We start from the raw sequence: 19,751 nt of genomic DNA, 5'->3' as shown, positions 1-19,751 counted from the left end.
AGAGACCGACCTTCTGGAAGGCCTGAAGGATCAGGGCGTAACAGCTGTCAGGAGAATCCCCATCCGTCACGACAATGTAGAAATACTAACAAAGCACGTAATCTTAACATTCAGCAGTTGAAAACTTCCTGAGCACATCAATGCTGGTTTCATTAGGTGTGGTGTACGTCCGTACATACCTAACCCCCTCCGCTGCTACAAGTGCCAGCGGTTCGGGCACGCTACGACTTCTTGCCGCGGCAAACAGACCTGCGCAAAATGCGCCGCAAACGACCTCCCCACTGAAAAGTGTGACTCCACCACCTTCACCTGCGCAAACTGTCAGGGGCCGCATGCGGCATGGTCCCGCAGCTGTGAGAAGTTTCAGCAGGAGAAGAAGATAATCCACGTGAAAGTAACCGAGAACGTCTCCTTCCCTGAGGCGCGAAAAAGGTTCGCCTCTTTCCCCCTGGGGAGGTACGCCGATGCCGCTCGCCGGGGGGCGGAGCGACGTCTTGTTTCGGCAGGGACCCAGTACCGCGAGTCGGACTTGGTCCCGCCCCCGTACCCCTCTGGGTTGCCTCAGGCAGCCCAACCCGCCTCCGCACCGCTCGCTGAGCCAGCAGCGGCTGTGGTGGCATCCACGTCTCGTGGGGATGCTGCTGCACTCACTGTTTCCTCCTCTACACCGGCCCGAAGCACATGCGAGGGCCGGAAGGACGTGCAGCTGGAGGAAACTGCAGCAGTTCCCACCTCCGCCGCACCGCCTGTGCCAACCGGGGCGCTCCTGACGCCCTCGGCGGTCGCGGCCAAAACGAAGGGCACCGCAAAGGGTGCCCATTCCAAGTCTAGGGGGCCCAGTCCGCTGGACACCCCCTTGCCCTCAGATGACGACCTTGACGTCGAGCCGTTCCGGCATGCGCCAGAGCGGAAGGAATGGGCTCCGGCGTCCAGGTCAGTAGAGAAAATGAAAAAGCCCTGTAAGGTCCACTTACGAGATTAGAAGCCGGGCGCCCGGGCTGCGCGTGATAACCCGCCGCTCTGTCTAGCGACGTAGCACTGCCGACACTGCGCTGCAACCGCCGCTAATTCGTCACGGCGTGCACGGGAGATGCATCGTCTGGCCCACCGCATACCTCAAGGCTAATCCCTCATTGAGAAAGCAAATAGCGCCGCCGAATTCCAGGAACGTCGGCTCGACGCGCGGAGGTGGGGGGATTACCGGTGTCTCTATTGTTGTCGCGCCCTGGCCAGCATGACGCACTGTCGCCGTCTTTCGCTTTCACCACGCGGGGTCGCCCGAACTTGCTCGTCTGCAAGCGTGCCGTTGACCCGAGGATAGCGGCGCCTCATTGAATATTCCGTGCCGTGCTGAGTGACAGCTGTCTACGTGAATTTAGGCAATCCCGTGCGCGTGTACGAATGCTTCAGGGGCGTTCCCGAGAGAGGGTGATCTCGAGGTTTTATAAGGCTGAACTTTGCCCTTGAAAATCGTTCTTGTCTGAGCGCTGAGCTGACAGTTCCCGGCGGGACAAGGAGTCTCGACCATTAACGCTAGGTTGGGAGTTGTTAGCTCCCTAGTCGAGGTTAAGATCGCGTCGGAGGTTAAGGGTACAGCGCCGTACCGAGCAACTAGACGGATCTTGCGGCGAGACAGTCTCGGCCGTTGTTTTACGAGCGGTTTGTGTACGCTCCGAGATTAGGAGAGTTAGACGAAGCTGAGGAGCTCGAGTGATTTGTGCGCACTCGAAGCTAGAGTATAGCTGAAGTTTGAGTTTTTTTCTTTTTATTACTTATGTACCCAGTTATCCTAATGTAAATAGCTGTACATAAACTTCCGTTTCACTTAATCAACCCCAACGCCTCGAGTTCGTCAATTCGACCGCCGTCTCCAAGAACTTCAACACCATCGCCCTGCCAGCCTCCTGCCAAATCAACCGGAGCCCGGGCGATTGGGTTCCTGATCGACACCGGACTTTGGGGAAACGATCTTTACTGGCGCAGCCGACAGGATTTGGCCGAATAGAACACCAGGCGACAGCCAAGGGCAGCAAGCAGACGCAAGCCCGTCTTCATCGGCACCTGACGAGCTCCGCGCGTAGTGGAGCGGCAGAGCCAAGCCAGCGCACGGGGCCAACGAAGCGGCGGCCGACCACCGAGGGTGCGGGTGAGTGGGATTTCTTGCGCTTCGTCGTGGCGGTGTAGGCTGAGTCTTGGGTTGCATGGTAGTCACGCGGAGCATGCTGGCGAACATGGCGGCAGGGGGGGCGGTTCAAGCGGAGTTTGAAACAATGATTATTAGGCGAAGGGAGTTGGAGTTTGAGGAGCGAGAGAGAAAAGCAGCGCGAGATTTTAAGGAGCGCATGCAAAAGCTGAAGCTCGAATCTGAAGAGCGCTTGCGAAGGTATGAGTTGGAGCTGGAGCGGAGAAGCCATACGCCCTTGCGGTCGGACACCCGAGAGCAGAAACAATGGGGCACAGACCCAGCTAGCTGTATAGCGACAGCTAAGTCGAATGGTTCCGGCCAGCGTTTAGAGGTTGTACATTGCGATGACAAAGCAAGTAGCCGTGACTCCCTACACGAGGCTAGAATTTCCGCCGATGTCGAACGCGCGGAGATGGACATTGGGATGAGGAGCGACGAGGTAGGCGCGGCCGGTGATACCGTAGAGCGGTGTAATGAAGTGATGCTCGAACATGCCGAGCAGCCTCGCAGGCAAAGTTTGGAGTTGGAGCTGCAGCGCATAGGGCGAAACCCGTCGAGCGGGCCCAGTTATGCACTGACAGCAAAGTTGAATGGGGGGAGCACGTTTTTCAAGTTGAAGCCGCGCGAAAAGGAGAGAAGCGGCCGCAGCTGCGCACAGGTGGCGAGCGGCTCAGCCGGGAACAGCTGCATAGAAAGGGAAGCGAGCGCGAGGAGCGTTCCAGCGAGCGCGTCCGGTATAGGAGCAGACTCAAAGGGTAGCCCCGTTGTTGCGAGTGTAGAGCCGCCAGCTGCTTTTGCACCGGACCATGCGCTAATGCATGCTGAACTTGCGGGCACGGGCAGTACCCAAATTCTAATCGGTGGACCGGAGGAGACTGGAGTCGCGCAGGAAAGTCTTGGGGCCCGCCGCGCTCCCAATTACGCTCGAAAGTTGCACGAGAAAGCGAACTCCGGGTCGGGCGTTCAGGAGCTCGCCCAGAAGAGAAAGGAGATAGAAGACGTTAAAGCATGTGCGGAGACGGAGCAAAAAAGAGACGGAGATGACGATCGGGCTGAGGAAAAGCAGGAGGTAAAGACGGATAAGGGAGCTGAGAAGGTAGACTGGGTTGAACATGTAGAAAATGGAAGAGGAAGTGAGAGAGAATGCGAAAAGATGGAGGATGAGGAGCTCAGAACGTTTGAAGAGGGTAGGAACGATACGGAGATGGCGTGTGGGTTTGGTAGTCTTGATGGTGAGAGTTTAACCGAGGAGGCCGATGGAGAACACAAAAACGCAGGCGTGGAGACTGCGAAACCAAGAATGAGAGCTCCCGAGGATGTTGTGAAGGAGAGAGAAAAATCGTGTGAGAAGGCAGCTACAGTTGAAAGCGAGGATCGAGACGCAATCGGCGACCTCGCGAAACCAGCGGGTGAGATAGAGCTTCGTAGCTTTAGTGTGTGTTGCGGCCATTACCGAGATTTAGTCAGGAGCCGCGCTGGATGGGTTGACGCACTAAGTTCTGCTACCTGGCAGTGTGTCACAGGCCCTAGTGCAGCTGAGAGTTCGGATCAGCTGCAGAAGTAGAAGGGGGCTCATTTGTGGTTATACCTAGCTCCTTCCACGTGTTTTGTTTGTTTGTTTGTTTGTTCCGCTGTTACTGTGGAAGGACAGATGAAACGAGTGGCCCTTTTTAATTCTTTTCGGATTGACTGAACCAAGAGGTCCAGTAACCCTCTTAAAGGGGGGAATTGTAAGGTCCACTTATGAGATTAGCGGCCAGGCGCCCGGGCTGCGCGTGAGAACCCGCCGCTCTTTCTAGCGACGTAGCACTGCCGACACTGCGCTGCAACCGCCTCTAATTGGTCACGGCGTGCACGGGAGACGGATCGTCTGGCCCACCGCATACCTCAAGGATAATCCCCCATTGAGAAAGCAAATAGCGCCGCCGAATTCCAGGAACGTCGGCTCGACGCGCGGAGGTGGGGGGATTAACGGCGTCTCTATTGTTGTCGCGCCCTGGTCAGCATGACGCACTGTCGCCGTCTTTCGCTTTCACCCCGCGGGGTCGCCCGAACTTGCTCGTCTGCAAGCGTGCCGTTGACCCGAAGATAGCAGCGCCTCATTGAATATTCCGTGCCGTGCTGAGTGACAGATGTGTACGTGAATTTAGGCACTCCCGTGCGCGTGTACGAACGCTACAGGGGCGTTCCCGAGACAGGGTGATCTCGAGGTTTTATAAGGCCGAACTTGGCCGTTGAAAATCGTTCTTGTCTGAGCGCTGAGCTGGCAGTTCCCGGCGGGACAAGGAGTCTCGACCGTACGCGCTAGGTTGGGAGTTGTTAGCCCCGTAGTCGAGGTTAAGATCGCGTCGGAGGTTAAGGGTACAGCGCCGTACCGGGCAACTAGACGGATCTTGCGGCGAGACAAACTCTCGGCCGTTGTTTCTCGAGCTGTTTGTGTACGCTCCGAGAATAGGAGAGTTAGACGAAGCTGAGGAGCTCGAGGGATTTGTGTGCACTCGGAGCTAGCGTCTAGCTGAAGTTTGAGTTTTTTTCTTTTTATTACTCATGTACCCAGTTATCCTAATGTAAATAGCTGTACATATACTTCCGTTTCACTTAATCAACCCCAACGCCCCGAGTCCGTCAATTCACGCCGTCTCCAAGAACTTCAACACCATCACCCTGCCAGCCTCCTACCAAATCAACAGGAGCCCGGGCGATTGGGTTCCTGATCGACACTGTATTTCGGGGAAACGATCTTTACTAGCCCCTTCCAAGAGTACAAGCCCCGAAAGCCGACACGTAAACACACACATGCTCCAGTATATCTAAACTTCAATATTGGGAAGAGAAAATATAATGCAATGGAACTGCAAAAGCCTTCTTAAAAATCTTGATGATGTTTATGAGTTACTGCATTCCAATTAGCCAAGTGTCATGTGTATACAAGAAACACACCTAAATTCCAAACATACAAACTTTTTGAATAGTTACCAGGTATTTAGGAAGGACAGGGCTGGTAGTGGTACATCTTACGGGGGTGTGGCCATCATTGCCCGAAAGTCCTTGGCGTGTCCTTCTATCCTGTTACAGACCGCTCTTGAGGCTGTTGCCATTCGTATCATAATTTTGAAAAGGGTAATAACTCTATGTTCACTTTACATCTCTCCTGATTTCCAGCTCTTGAGCTCAGATTTCGAGGGCCTTGTGGATCAGCTACCCACACCATTCATTCTTTTAGGCCCGAACAGTTCACCTTCCCATAACAGGTTCAATGAGGATACAGCGAACTAGAGTACATTTGCAGAAACATCTAAACTACACCACACATCCATTGAACACCTACACGTTGAAGAAGCTACCCAACTCCTCACGGCGCACATCCGCGACGCCGCCGAGAAGTCCATTCCCCACGCCTCTGGTGCCCCGCGTAATCAGAGGAGGCCGTGGTGGAATGAGGACTGTAGGCGGGCGCGAGAGGCCCAGAACAAGGCGTGGGGTATCCTCCGTCGGTACCCCACGTCGGGTAATCTTTTGTTGTTAAAACGGGCCAAGGCGTTTGGAAAACATGTGCGCCGTGAGGCAAAGCGAGGAAGTTGGCGCACCTTGCTTACATCCATTAACTCATACACAGGTGCACACAAGGTATGGACAAGAATACGCAAACTTAAAGGACAACATACACATAGCCTGCCCCTGGTCAGTACAACAAGAGACACACTGGAAGACCATGCTAACGCACTTGCACGACACTTCCAACATGTTTCCAGCTCTGTACACTACACAGACACTTTCCTGAAACATAAAAATACTTGTGAAAAAAGTCCCTTTACGGCAATAACAGGTCGAAATCTGGTTATAATTCTGAATTTACACTTTATGAGTTGAGGGCTGCCCTGAGCACATGTAAACCTTCAGCTCCAGGCGCAGATCAGATTACATAGACCATGATTCAACACCTACACCCAGATACACTTGAAACACTCCTACACCTATACAATAACATGTGGCTTTGGGGGCACATCCCAAAATCTTGGAGGGAGGCTATTGTAGTGGCGTTTCTGAAGGAGGGTAAGGACCCTTCTTCTCCCACCAGTTATAGACCTATCGCCCTCACAAGCTGCCTGGGCAAGCTTCTCGAGAAGATGATCAACAGGAGACTCGTGTACTTTCTTGAGTACAATGGTCTTCTCGAGAGCTGCCAGGCAGGCTTCAGGGCGGGGTGATCTAAAAATGACCAACTAGTAGCGCTAAAATCTTACAATAAAGATGCCAATCTAAATAAGCAGTATTGCATGACCGTGTTCTTTGATATTGAAAAGGCATATGATTCTACATGGCGCTATGGCATCCTTAGAGACCTCAAATCTTTTGGTATACCTGGTAACATGCTGAACACTTTGTTCAGTTACCTATCTTACGAACATTTCGTGTCAGAGTTGGTTCGGCACTTTCAAACGTTCACGTGCAGGAGAATGGCGTGCCTCAAGGTGGTGTTTTATGCCGCACTTTGTTTATACTCAAAATGAATTCAGTTCGGAAGCTATTGCCACCAACAATCTCTCTTCGATGTGTGTGGACGACGTACAAATATCATATAAATCATGTAATATGTCCATATGTGAACGACAGATCCAGCTTGGGGCAAACAAGCTTGCTCGCTGGGCAGATCATAATGGTTTTAGGATTAATCCTGGAAAGAGTACCTGCGTTGTTTTCTCAAAGAGGCGCAGTATCTATCCCGACCCTGAAATAGAATTGAATGGTGGCTTGATTCCTGTAAAAAAGGAACACAAATTTTTAGGCGTCGTACTAGACGAGAAACTAACATTCATCCCTCACATCAGACAACTAAAACATAAATGCCTCAAAGCAATAAACATACTTAAGGTCCTTTCACACCACTGCTATGGCGCGGACAAGCAACTCATCTTACGTGTCTTCATAAGCTTGGTGGGGTCCCGCTTGGACTATGGGAGCATGGTTTATGGGTCGGCAACAAAAACAGCGCTGAAAATGCTAGACCCAGTGCTTCACTTGGGGCTTCGCCTCGCTTCGGGCGCTTTCCGTACAAGCCTCGTACAAAGCCTATACGTCGAGTGCGATAAATGGTCCCTAGATCATCAGCGAACATACATAGATCTTCTGTACGCTTTTAAAATTTCGTCAATTACCCACCATCCTTCCTAACCATTTATTTGTGATACACCCATGTCCCAACTTCTTCTTAATCGTCCATCTATCTCTGCTCCGTTCTCACATAGGGTCAGACAGGAAGTGTCAGAATTATCTGTCACCTTTTCAGACACCCACAAATAAACCCTTTCCGACTTTTTGCCACCGTGGCAGCTTCGCCCCGTGTCGTGCGATTTGTCGTTTGTAGCGATTGATAAAAAATGAGTACCCACAATGGTAATTCTTCAGCACTTCTTGTTCCTTCAAGATAAATACAAGTGCACAGAATTTTTTAGCGACGCGTCAAAAACAGCCCGTATGGTGTCGTGTGCTCCCCACGGACCTGATTTTAGGGTATCTAACATCCTAAACTCGAAAAGCGGCATTTTTACGGCTGAAGCGTATGGCATATTTCGTGTTTTAAAGCACATAGTTCATCACAAATATCCCAAGTCTATCATCTTTACAAATTCCTTGAGTGTAGTACGTGCATTGTCATCTAAGCAGCTTTGTAAAAACCATGTTATTCATTTATTTTACAAAACCGTTATGTCAGCATATGCATTAAGTCTTGAAGTTACCGTATGCTAGGTGCCAGGTCAGTCGGGGATCACCGGAAACGAGACAGCAGATCAAATGGCCTCTGCTGCTGCACTTGCAAACACAGTGAACATAACAACAATACCGTACACTGACGTTAAGTCACACATTAGAAAACACCTTCGCAATACATGGCAAGCACACTGGAATGAAAAGGCAGACAACAAACTACACGTTATAAAGACACTCTTGGGAGCATACACCACTGACACCCACAACAGGTACAATAAAGTTACCCTGGCTCGATTACGGATAGGCCACACGCATGCAACGCACTCCTACCTGCTCACGGGATCTCCAACACCCCTGTGTAGCAGGTGTGGATACCGCCTATCCGTGATCCATGTGCTACTTCAATGCAAAGCACTCTACACAACACGACAGAAACACTTCGCTGACCTCTACCGACAACACATTCCACTCCACCCAGCATTGTTTTTAGCGGATGATGCCATGAGTCCTGTACAACGCACCTTTAAGTTTCTTAGTGACATCAAGTTTTCACACCTCATTTCCTATCACGCGTAGTAGTTTTTAAACCCTATTTCATGCCACGCACTATCACAACCTGGCCCTTTACACCAGCCATCCTCGTTGTCTTTTACTGTATTCCCTTTTGTCTTTGTTGAATGATTTTAGCGTTTACGATTACATCCTGCATACCTAACCACCGTTTTGGCGCTCTTTGCCCTCGTCGGCCTTGCGCCATTATACACCAACAATCATCATACAAGATCAGCCGTTTACTCCCAACCGGGCTCATTGGTGTTCTTTGGGTAGCCCACTGAAAGTTCGAGTTAGGTGGCAGTAGATCACCGACAGTTATTCGGTGAAAGACGTGCTTCCTGTGTCTCAGTGGACGGGGCGTAATTGTGTACCCCTCACCTCAAGCCCCCTATCCATGAATGGCCGTTTGTATACGTTGGCAAAGCTTTTACGTGCAGCATATTTTTTTCAGCTCCACTTCAGAAAACCGTACCTATGTTGATATTATCCCGGAGCAAAGGCAACTATAACTTCTCAGCAGATTTAAAGAGCTACATGAGCCATTTCTACTAGGCGACGATGGGAGCGAAGGTATGCACACCTATGCCGTGGTCAAATCACCGGGACGTTTGGAGACGCAGCACATGGCATGGCACACCATGCACTACTGTTTTGCGCAAAGTCCTATCGTGGTGGCTTTACCCAAACCGGTGATTTGATTTAGGTATGGGGTTGGACGCAACAAAACTACACTTTGGCTGTGAGGCGCGCTGTATTGGAGGACTCCAGGTAAATTTTTCCCGCCTGGGGATCTTTAACATGGGCTGAAATCTAGATGCATTGGCGTTTTTCTTTACGCTTCCATCTGAAAAGCAGCCACGGAAGCTGGTAGCGAACCCGCGTCATTGGGCTCAGCGAAAATACGCCTTAGCCACTTAGCCATCGCGGTGGGAGAACGTGTATTTTGGAATAAAAACCTTGTCCCCGCTGGTAGTTGCGTTTCACAATAAACGTTACAAACAATTTATTGCGTAAGTCCTCAACGCCGCCGACAAGCGTCATCTAGACTGCAGTGGGGCGGCTAGAACGCGGGTTTCTCGGCTGGTGCTTCGTGTAGATGGAAATCGGTAAGGCAGAAGCGTCGTTTCGCCGGTGATTTTCCCCGGGAGGAAGTTGGCGAAAACACGTCATATGCCCTTTACGAGTTCGCCAAGATATTCATTTCATCTTTACTCCAAGTGGACGTTAGAAAGCAGCACCGTTTTGAGCCAATTTGCACAGACAGCTTTCACGATAACTTGTTGGCGTTCCCAGCACGCTGCGTTGCGATTCCGTATTCATTAACTTACAAGGCTTCCGTTTTCAGGCAATGTGCACAACCTGCGTTCACAGTAATTTGTCGACGTTCTTATCACGCTGCGCGCGATTCCGTATCACTTGTTTACCATGGTTTGACGTGTTTAACATTCTGAGTGTTTTTCATTGACATTGTGCATAGTGTAAGCTGCAGGGCTCGGACAAAAAGTTTGACCGAGTGTACTTGAGTAAGTGCATCATCACCATCATCATTTATTGTACCCTTAAGGGCCCCTTGCACGATATTACATTAAGGGGAGGGGGGCAAGTACAAAAATTTCACAGTAGGTGATGGTCGATGGTACAGGCAGCAACACAGAAAATGGCAGCAACACAGGAAATATATATACATGTATACATAAAGGAACTGTAACTGTAAAAATAGAGAATAGGAGCTGAAATCATTTGTGATTAACTGCTTGAAAACTGAGGAGTCGCGTTCGTTGACTATGGTTTCTGGTAGGTTAATCCTGTCTTGTATGACTGCATGTAAAAAGGAGTTGTTAAAAGTTTCGGTTGACCCATGTAGGCGGTGCAAAGAGTTAAAAGAGGCGACACTATGCACGGGCAGGAGGGAAGAAGACTGTACTGCGTTGTGAAGGGAAATTATAATATTTTTTTGGGTAAGATGCAGAGTCGAGAAACGTTTCGACGGATTGCGAGGGTGGGGAGGTTGAGCGATAGATTAATACTCGTAATATTTAACAGTGCATTACTGTAGTTCATTACAGCTGTTCGATCCTCACCAATTTAATGGGCGTGTTTGCGTGGGCAGTAGAAATTACTGTCACTATCATTATGACAGCGCCGTTCACAAAAAGACAGGGATAGATGACGCAAATTGTAACCTCGGCTGCCATTTTCTTTACAACAGCCGGCGCATACGTTCGCCGGCGTGTTCAGTGACACATCGTAGGGGCTCTTGACGAGTGGTGTAGGACCCTTGAATCCTGCATCCTACCCTTCTCATCATATCCTAACGTACAGTGTCGTTTTAGGCTGCACAAAACGCCGCTTTCATCGTCGAAAAGAATATTCATGTAATGTGCAGAGACATTCCCACAAAAATCAAGATTTCACATGTTTAAGATATACTATGCTATGTTCCGCTCTGCACAACAACAGAGATGAGGGGACTGTTGAAAAGTATGCGTGTTTGTCTCAGTGGTTAGGGATGCACCGGGCACACTACCTTTCTGTATCCAATTGCAGGAAAGAATAATACCGGTAAATATTTTCTCGTGAACCTAGTCAAACCTTTTGCTCAGTATCCATCTGCATAACACACTACTGTAAATAAATTTGGAACAATTCAAGCGATTATGATGATGATTTTGACAAGAAAAATATCGCCACATAAGTTTTAGTGTAACTGAAATGATACTGTCGAGGTTTCGACAGTGCGAATTACAGGTCTAGGTGCTGGAAACTATTGCGCCGGATCTATTTTCTGGCGCGTCAATAGTATGGAACTGGCGGGAAGTCGGTGCTCTGCGCTGCCTGCCCTAGGTTTAATTTAAAGCATTCGTAGCTTATAAAATGCAGGCATCTAACCGTGAGGTAATATGTCGCCGGTGACTGTGTTTTGCTGTTTTGCTGTCAGAAAACAATTGCACGCCTGGGACAGGCAGCCAGAGTGATGGGTCCTAATGCCAGCTGTCACAAACTGCAGCTTAAAACCGGAGGTTTACGCAAGCGAATATTCGCATACTTCGATTGGTTCACAGCGACCGTGGTTCAGTGTTCCACCTGCATCAGCTGTGCGTTTCAGCGAGCTTTGTGAGCAGAAGTTGGGCTCGAAACGCGGAAAACTCTCGATAACCGTAAGTACGGTGGTTATAGACCATGATTTGTTTAGAGGAGTAACTATAGAAGAAATCCTAACCAAATCCAGGAGTTTGCTCTTGGGTTTGATGTGAAGAAAAGCCTATTCGTTTATGCGAAGCCAGCCTCCGAACACTTTACTTCAATGAGCCTCACTTCAAGTAATAATCAGATGTAGATTCAGTATACCGTCCCTACCCAACCAGATGTGACAAATACTGTATTGCACAGTACATTTTTCCTTCCATTTACGCCATCCCGATGAATCAGTTACGTGAATATCAAAATATATGGCTAGAATTGAAGTGTAAAACGTTGAACATTAGCCGTTGCCTTTCCAATTCACGTTTCAGGTTTCCTAAACTTTAATACCTGCGGTTTTATTAAGCCTGTCAGTTTTTTAACTCATGAACAACCTCTTCTGCACAGATGCGCATAATTTGGAAAATTTTTTTTTGCTGTCCCACTCACGTACCCGCCAAACATAAGCCCCTGTCTGCTATCGATGGGGCAGCCCTAATTTGTTTGAGTAGAGTACACTTTATGTGTGCAATGACATGGAAAATTTAAAATATTTCATGGGGTGCCCTTGCTCGCGGCCGAGCATGAAGGGTAACTGAGGAACCTAACCAATGACGAGTTTCTCTGAAGCAGATTTTTCGTTGCCGTTTAAGGAAAGTAGTGCCAATTGAAGTTATCCTTGATATGTAAATGACGAATCAGCTAGCATTTACGCAGAATACATAGAGAGAGCGCGGGAGCGTCACGAAAAAGTCGAGGAAACGCCGGTGTATGTTGGTGCAACGTAAGGAGGCAAACGACAGCGACAATTTAGCGCTCTTTTGGACAAATTTTTAATGATGGCTTGATACGGACTTTACCCTTTAATAGGCAGGCATTCGCTGTTTGTCTTCTGCGATCGAATATTTATTTGGCTTATTTGCTCCCACGAGGGTGTCTATCGTCGCGGGTATCTAAAGCGCAAACTTAGTGTGTTTCGTTTACGCAAGCCGCGTAGCTAGTGGGCTATAATCTAATATTGGTGTAATGTAGGCATGTTGAAATAGTGATTTTTCACTTGGAAGGGAACACAAATCGAATATCTACCTAATTCAAATACTTTCGGAGCGAAGCGAATAGTTTCGAGTAGAAGCGAATGCCTGGGAAGCCATGTACAGGGGAAAAAGTTATAAAATGAACGTCATTTTCTTCTTGGAATATTCCTTGCTAGCTCTTTTATCCACCACATTTCGCCACAATAGTGGGGCAAGTGTACATCAGGTTTTTCATTTTCGAATTTAGTGAGTCGAAAGTGGAAACCAAAGCCGGGAAACCACTTAAAAGCGCACGTGCAGCCAGTCTTCCTAGCGCAGGTTTTCGTGCATAAACGCCAACTGTTCCACATACTGAGGGATAAGGTGCTCTCTTGTTCCTGTGGCAACGTATCCTGTGGTAAAAGATTGCTTGTCATTATTCGCGTGGGTAGCTGGAACCGAGAGGTGAAGCCGATCGACCTGGGAAAGTGAGGAGTACATAGCTTTACCAACACTTTTCCACCACAGACAAGGAGTCTCCATACGAGGCTGAAAAGGAGCATGAAGGTGCTCTTCTACTTACTCCTCCATCTGCTCAGACGCAATTTTGAGTGGACCAGGCTGGCATTTTAGGCGAATAACGAGGGTGGTTGTAAGTAGGCTTTTACGGTGCTTATTGCATGCACGGCATGTCCCGTCACTAGCTCCGCTCTCGAACAACTCCCAGATGGCATTCGTCCATGCTCGCGCTTGTCCAGCGGTGTGCCCAATTGAGCAAACCGCGCTACCAAAGCGTAATTTTTCCGAACGTCTATCATTTGTTGCGCTAGACACATGCGCCGAGCACGTTCGCAAGCACCGAACAAAACATAAAACGCTCCGACAGCGTGTGCATGGTTGCCTGACCGACTATGAACTGCCACTAAACTATGAGGTTCATTTATATTGTACTGAGATAGCTTCTACATTACCGTATTCACTCATGTACGCAAGTTATTTCTTCGTTGAAATTATCGTCGTTAAAAGACTGCCACCACGTTAAAAACGCGACTACTCTGAATGTAGACCTAACTTCAGTGGTTCTGGCGAACATGTTGGCAATGTGTACACGCGCTTCCAAATTTGAATAAATCAAAAGTAAAAACAATGGGCGAAACTATCCAAACTTATTGTTTTTTTGTTACGAAGTTTAGGGCCGTGGTAGGGTGGCATGGTCACAGTTCCCAAGAATATGCAGTATATTTAGATAGGCGAATGTCAAAATAATGCGTAAATATTCGAAGATTTCGAATAGTCCTATGGATTGGAGAGTCGAACTGAATATTTATTGGACTTTACATTCGACAGTTTTGAATATCCACACAACCCTAGCGTTACGCGATTCCCAAAACTCGTGCCATCGTGCAACCATGCGGGACCTCCTACATATTCTTTAGTATTTGCTGTTGAACCAAAACATGGAAGGCTTCTAGAAAAAATAAGGACAATATAACAGTCTCCAATTGGGGGACGGACGAGTGCCGGTGCTTGTAAAGAACCTTTCATTGATCTGCTGTGTATCTTTCTTGAGCTTTCGTGTTACTATCATGACCGCTTCGGCAGTTTCACCTGTGGCCTCTTTTTTACGGTGGTTATGACAACCGGCGTTTCGAAATGGTTTAGCTTCTTCCGGTGGGGGTACTTTCTCTGTCATCTTCGCCCGCAACTAATGCCTGATGCGTCGTAAACAATATAGGAATGAATTGAATTTTTCAACCCACTATGTGACGCACCGCAGTCGCAGCGAGAACGCTGTATAAGCGGTCGCACTTTCTTACTGTAAAGAAATTGACGGTAACTTGTCGTTGCACACAAGTCTTCGCCAATAATTAAAGCCACATACTGGAATAATATTGACTTATACAGGCGGACTCATTGCCGTCAATTGTCACTACCCGCTGCAGAAATGGTTCTACGTAGTGCAGGAAAATGATCTCAACATATAGCAAGATAGTTATCATGTGAGTCCTAAACTTTTACTGGCAGTACTAATTATACACCGACAAGAAACTTAAAACTGATCCTTGTCGTTCATTTTTTGCGTTTCGCTTCAAACTCTTTTTCAAGCACATTTCAATTTATTTTGCACAGACTTCGCATACCTCCTTGATTTTGTATATAGGTTTTCCATTACTGTCCTTGTGAACGTAACCTGCTGACGAAACCATCAAAGGTGCGATTTCCGAGGCAGTACAACCGGTCGGTTGCAACTTAAGAACAAGGAAATAGCTTTAAAACCACATTTCTTATCGTCATGAAGCTTCGAGGAGGCAGGGATCTCCAATGGAGTCCGGGACTGAGGGCCCCACACCACATTACGATTCTCTCTTCCTCCACGAGGAGGAAGGCAGCTTGCAACCCGGTCAGTTTTATGCAGCATGGTGAGTACGTCTTGAGACTATCCGCCTCGATGGACGGAACGGCTCAGTTAATTCCTGAATTTGCTAGTTATCAAACACGGGTGAAACCTAAACATGATGCCTGTTCCGTACTGAACACGCCGTTTCAGCATTTGTTGCATGTGCAGCGCTAAATTTGTTCGAATGCGTGAACATGCAGTGGTCTGTGAAATTTTTGATAGATTGCATGGAGGTCCGGAAATATTTTATTTAGGATCAGTCAGTGAGACGGCTGTTAATCCAGGTATTATGCCTATGGACGGCGGCGTCTGCTTTCCTCTGAGTAGAAATGAGACTACCCGCCTCAGTGCTCTACCTCATTGGGTAAGGATAAAAATAGCCCTCAAAATTTTCACAACCTTGACTTCGAAATTGAGGGTATCATCTTTCGGTGCTGACCTACATGCTAATTCAACATAAATTATTCGTTCGCTTCATATTAAGCTGAACAAATACACGCCCAGAATAAATCTTAGCATCTTAACACCCGATATCCTGGAAACACATCAAAACCAACAGCTAGTGCTGAACAATGTAGGAAGACAAACTACGTATTTTATTAGGTCAGCTCAACTGCTTGCATTCCAAAGACTAATTTTGTGCTTAGACGCCCCGGCTCGGCACGTGTTAGGTGTGTACTGTTTAATCGAAGCTGTGAGTAGTATTCGTACTGCAGTTGCAATTATTATACATTTAACTCAGATCACTAAGACATCTTGTCGGAAGAAGGCTTTACAATGGCACATGAGGTCCTGGTCGTTCTGAAGGAGTTATATTTGCATTAGCGAATTCGTTTTTAACAATGGAGCTAGTGTACAAGCTGTAAGTTCGCTGTTGCAGGAAAAATTTTAAAAAATGCCGAGTGCTCGCCAGCGCGTATTCCGCGGCGACTGTTGAGCGTCGCCGGCACACGCAGTGGTTTTAGCAAAACAAAACTGTCAAAAAGCCTGAGGAGCAAGAAAGCGCCCAGTGCTCCTAAGCGCGTGCCTTGCGGCGACCACCGAGTCCCCGGCTCGCATAGTGGTTTTAGCAAAAAAAATCTCGAGCGCTGTTGTGAAGCGCTAACCCGCATGCACAAAACATGCAGGGCTGGTGATAAACCTAATATCATAATGTATTGTGGAACTCTATCGCAACTTTTTTCAAGTGAATCGTGCAAATTATATACGAAACCAGAGTGGCTTACCGGTGAACGACAGCACAGAACAATCGCTTATGTCAATCTAGAAAATCTCAATGTCACCCAAAGCAGTTCCAGAGGAATGTCAAGAGTGAAAATAGTGGGCAGATCATTACTTTCTACTGCGATGATTACGCCTCGTCCTCGAGAAGCAACCCGTTCTTTTTTAAATATAGCGAAACTGTTTGATCGCGATTATTCTTTGTTCTCGATGCTGTCTGAGAGCCAGGTTTCGGTGCCAAGTATGATTTCAGCTGAACACACGCATGCTATTGCTTCAACAATATCAAGTTTGGGAAGTAAATGACAAAAATTGCCAGAAGAACAGAAACTTCGCGCTTTGGGCTATCTATGGCTGGAGGATCAAGTCCACACTTTCTTTGAGGTGACCGAGAAGTAGAGAGACCATCATTCTGCGATGCCAACTGAACAACCCACCCGGAAGTACAGTCGTAACTATAAGTTATAGCGTGCAACTGAAGCTTGTTATAGCGGGTATAATAACGCTCATTATTCGCAGGGTTACTCTTGGCAAAGTACCGCAGCTTTTTCCGTTCCAACTGAACCTTTTGCGCGAAATCCTCTTCGGGCCATACCTTAGGCTCCAAGTCTTTTAACATAGGACCATATCGCAGTGCATCAGATTTAGTCTTAAAATTCAAAAACTTGACAATTTTGGCCGTGTGAAGTCTGAACGGGGCTGGGCGACACGATGGGAACGCTCGATATCATTAGGCTCCAGCGTCGTCTTCAACTTAGTCGCGAAGAACTCCCGTACAAATAAGGTCGACAAATAAGTCGACAAATAATGCTCCTTTTTTTCTTCAGACAAGCTCTTGATAATAAGGTTGTGCCTTCTCATCCGATTGTTTAGGTCATCCACTGCATTAACTAGCTCCTCATTTGCTCGTGAAATAGACACCTTCATCTCCTCCACGGAACCACCTACAGTAGTAACATGTTTCTCAATCTGGAGTACGCTTGCTAGATTTGTTTCAATGACAGCCACTCGGGTCTTAATGTCATGAATGCCTTGTTTCATTTCTTCTAAAGCAGCAGCCGTGTTTGCATTCGGTTTGTTAGCTTCTGACATGAAGTCCCGAAGTAGCGCGAAAACGTCCTTAATCTTTAGCCTTGGGTTTGTTTCAACGCCTCCAGCGCAAATCAAGAGCGAGGCGATGCACATGAAAGCAAGGAATGTACACGGTTTAGGGTGTAAGCTCTAGACTCAATCCGGATGCACCGACAGGGTCAGCGATACATTTTCCATTTAACTTCTGGCAGGCAAAAAGATGCCAATTCTGGCCCGGTACAAAATTACATCAATACCCATCTTGCCGATGTAGCACAACAGACCCGAAGATTGAAATTCTCACTTTTTTAGCGTAAAAAAAAGGCAGGGGATCAACGGCCACCAAACATTCATAAATATTCGAGTAGACCAGTAAAAATGCATACCTATAGCCAATCAAGAACACGTCTTAGCGCCTGCACAGCGTGGCCGCAATCCCGAAGGGTCGAGGGAGCTTCGCTGCTTTGTTGTGTCCTTGGGCGCTCTTTCGGCGATGACGTCAAACGAAAGCGCCAGGCGTTAGATTGTGAAGGGTGATTTGATGCAGGCTTCGACAAACGGCTCGTGGAAGTTATCTCGATGAACAGCAGCCATGCACTGCTGAGGCACCGCACGCACGAGTAAAACGGAGACCTATAACCGAGCAAGAACACGTCTTAGCGCCTGCACAGCGTGGCTGCAATTACAGAGTTGCCGCAATTCAATAAAATGGGAGAAGTTCCTTAACGCAACAGGTCGGTAATTCATCAGCCAAACTCTGCTCTCAAAACTGCTTGTTTGCCACAAATGTCACCGAAAAACAACAGCCTTGTGGAGCCCCTGCGGCGTAACTGCTTTTTTCTCCCTCCGCCTACCGCTCCCGCTGCTCCTCTCCTGTTTCGGGCCTGCCGTGATGAAGGAAATGGAGGATTGCTGAATTCAATTCAATTTTTCTGTGTTCACACTGCTTACGCGTTACCTCGTTGGACCATTTGTCACTGTTTGACTTGGTGCCCGAGCCAGGAGCTCCATGTTTGAGCGAGAGTATTTTTTTTATTGGGGTTGAAATGTGGTTTTAACATGCTTTTTAATATTTGTGATCACCAACATTACACCAGGTCTATTCTTCATTAAAGGAATAACGAGAATATGCCTTTCGTGCTTATGTTTTGGTTCAAATTTCCCTTACATTTTATTTTTGCTGAACAATTTTGTTACCTTTGGAGTATGGTACCAGATTTCGGGGCTACGCAATGTTTTCCCTATATGAAGCTCTCTTTGAGTAGTTTGGTTTTTAACTTTTGGCCAATAAGTTGAATCTCGGGACCGACAGAACTGTGCAGTTGTACAGAGTGCACATTATGTACATCAAGCTAATTAGCGGTCACACTTGTAGTTCCACTCTACAGCTAGACCTGATAGAAGGTTATGATAATTAGTTATCTTTAGGAAATACACAAAGGCAGGCCAGACGTTTCCCGCTAAATAACCAGAGAAAGAGTGTCTCTTTAAAACGAGCTGCAATGAGACCCGCCTCCACTTTCTTCGTAATGCGAACATTGCGGAATGTCTCCATCACCACGACCTCCGACGCCCAATAAGATGAAAACACAAAGACCAAAACATTCGAAGAAGCCAAAAAAGAAAGCTCCGCCGGGAAGAACAAGAAAATAACTTTATTTTCACAAGGATACCATAGTCCGGAGCTCCCGGGATAACCGACACGGCCTTCTCTGCGCGTTCAATGAGTGTCCTTTGCACTTTGGCGCTAGAGTCGGCCAGCCTCCTTTCCCATGAAGTGGGGGTATGATTGGGTATAGGGGGAAGGTTAGGATTCTGTGTACATGTCCAGAGAGTGGGATAGATGCTAGGGTAGTCACTGCAGTTTGGACATTTGGGGTACCCGGTAATCATTGGAATCGTTGTGTTACGTGTACAGTAGTTAGCGTGTGTGTTTCAATTTACCTTAGTACAGCGGATTCCAGTCGAGTGCGTCTTTTGTGTGGTGTTGGGCGCTTTTGTCTGTTTTTAAGGACTGTCCAAAGCAGACCTCTGGTGTCAAGTGGTTCTTCAGGTCCTGGTGTCATCCTACGTTCCTTTGAGTTTGTTAGTGAATGCTCAGGCTCCCAGAGGTTTAACGCTCGGAGGAGTGTGTGAGTGCTCTCATTTCCTAGCATGCCTTCATGCCCAGCTACCCACATTACCTTGTAGCTCTTCTGACTTGAAGCGAGGACTTTGTCGAGTATGTGAGCGGTATTACTGTGCATTTGGTTGCAGTGAAGTTGTCGGCATGCAGCCTGAGATCCGGTGTAGATGTCTGTATAGATGTCTGGCACAGAACGACAAGAGTGCTCTGTAACATGTGCGATTGCCCTTGTCTCCATATCAGCGGTTGCGTGGAGGCCAAGGTCTGCGCCTGCTGTGATGAGGGCATGCTTTC

General features: G+C 47.8%; 1 protein-coding gene across 2 annotated transcripts in view; it reads left to right on the top strand.

Annotated features, from left to right (window-relative positions):
- Positions 1 to 11,514: 11,514 nt before the first annotated feature.
- Positions 11,515 to 19,751, top strand: part of LOC144145438 (arylsulfatase B-like) — a 54,595-nt gene continuing 46,358 nt past the window's right edge. For both annotated transcript variants that reach the window (XM_077677059.1, XM_077677058.1), the window contains exon 1: positions 11,515 to 11,607. The gene's annotated coding sequence lies outside the window, so the exon portion shown is untranslated. The remainder of the gene's footprint in view (positions 11,608 to 19,751) is intronic.

Source organism: Haemaphysalis longicornis, unplaced genomic scaffold (genome assembly GCF_048455015.1).
Source record: "Haemaphysalis longicornis isolate Haplotype H1 unplaced genomic scaffold, Haemaphysalis longicornis Haplotype H1 scaffold_7, whole genome shotgun sequence".
Classification (NCBI taxonomy): Eukaryota; Metazoa; Arthropoda; class Arachnida; order Ixodida; family Ixodidae; genus Haemaphysalis; species Haemaphysalis longicornis.
This window is presented reverse-complemented; position numbering and strand designations above follow the sequence as displayed.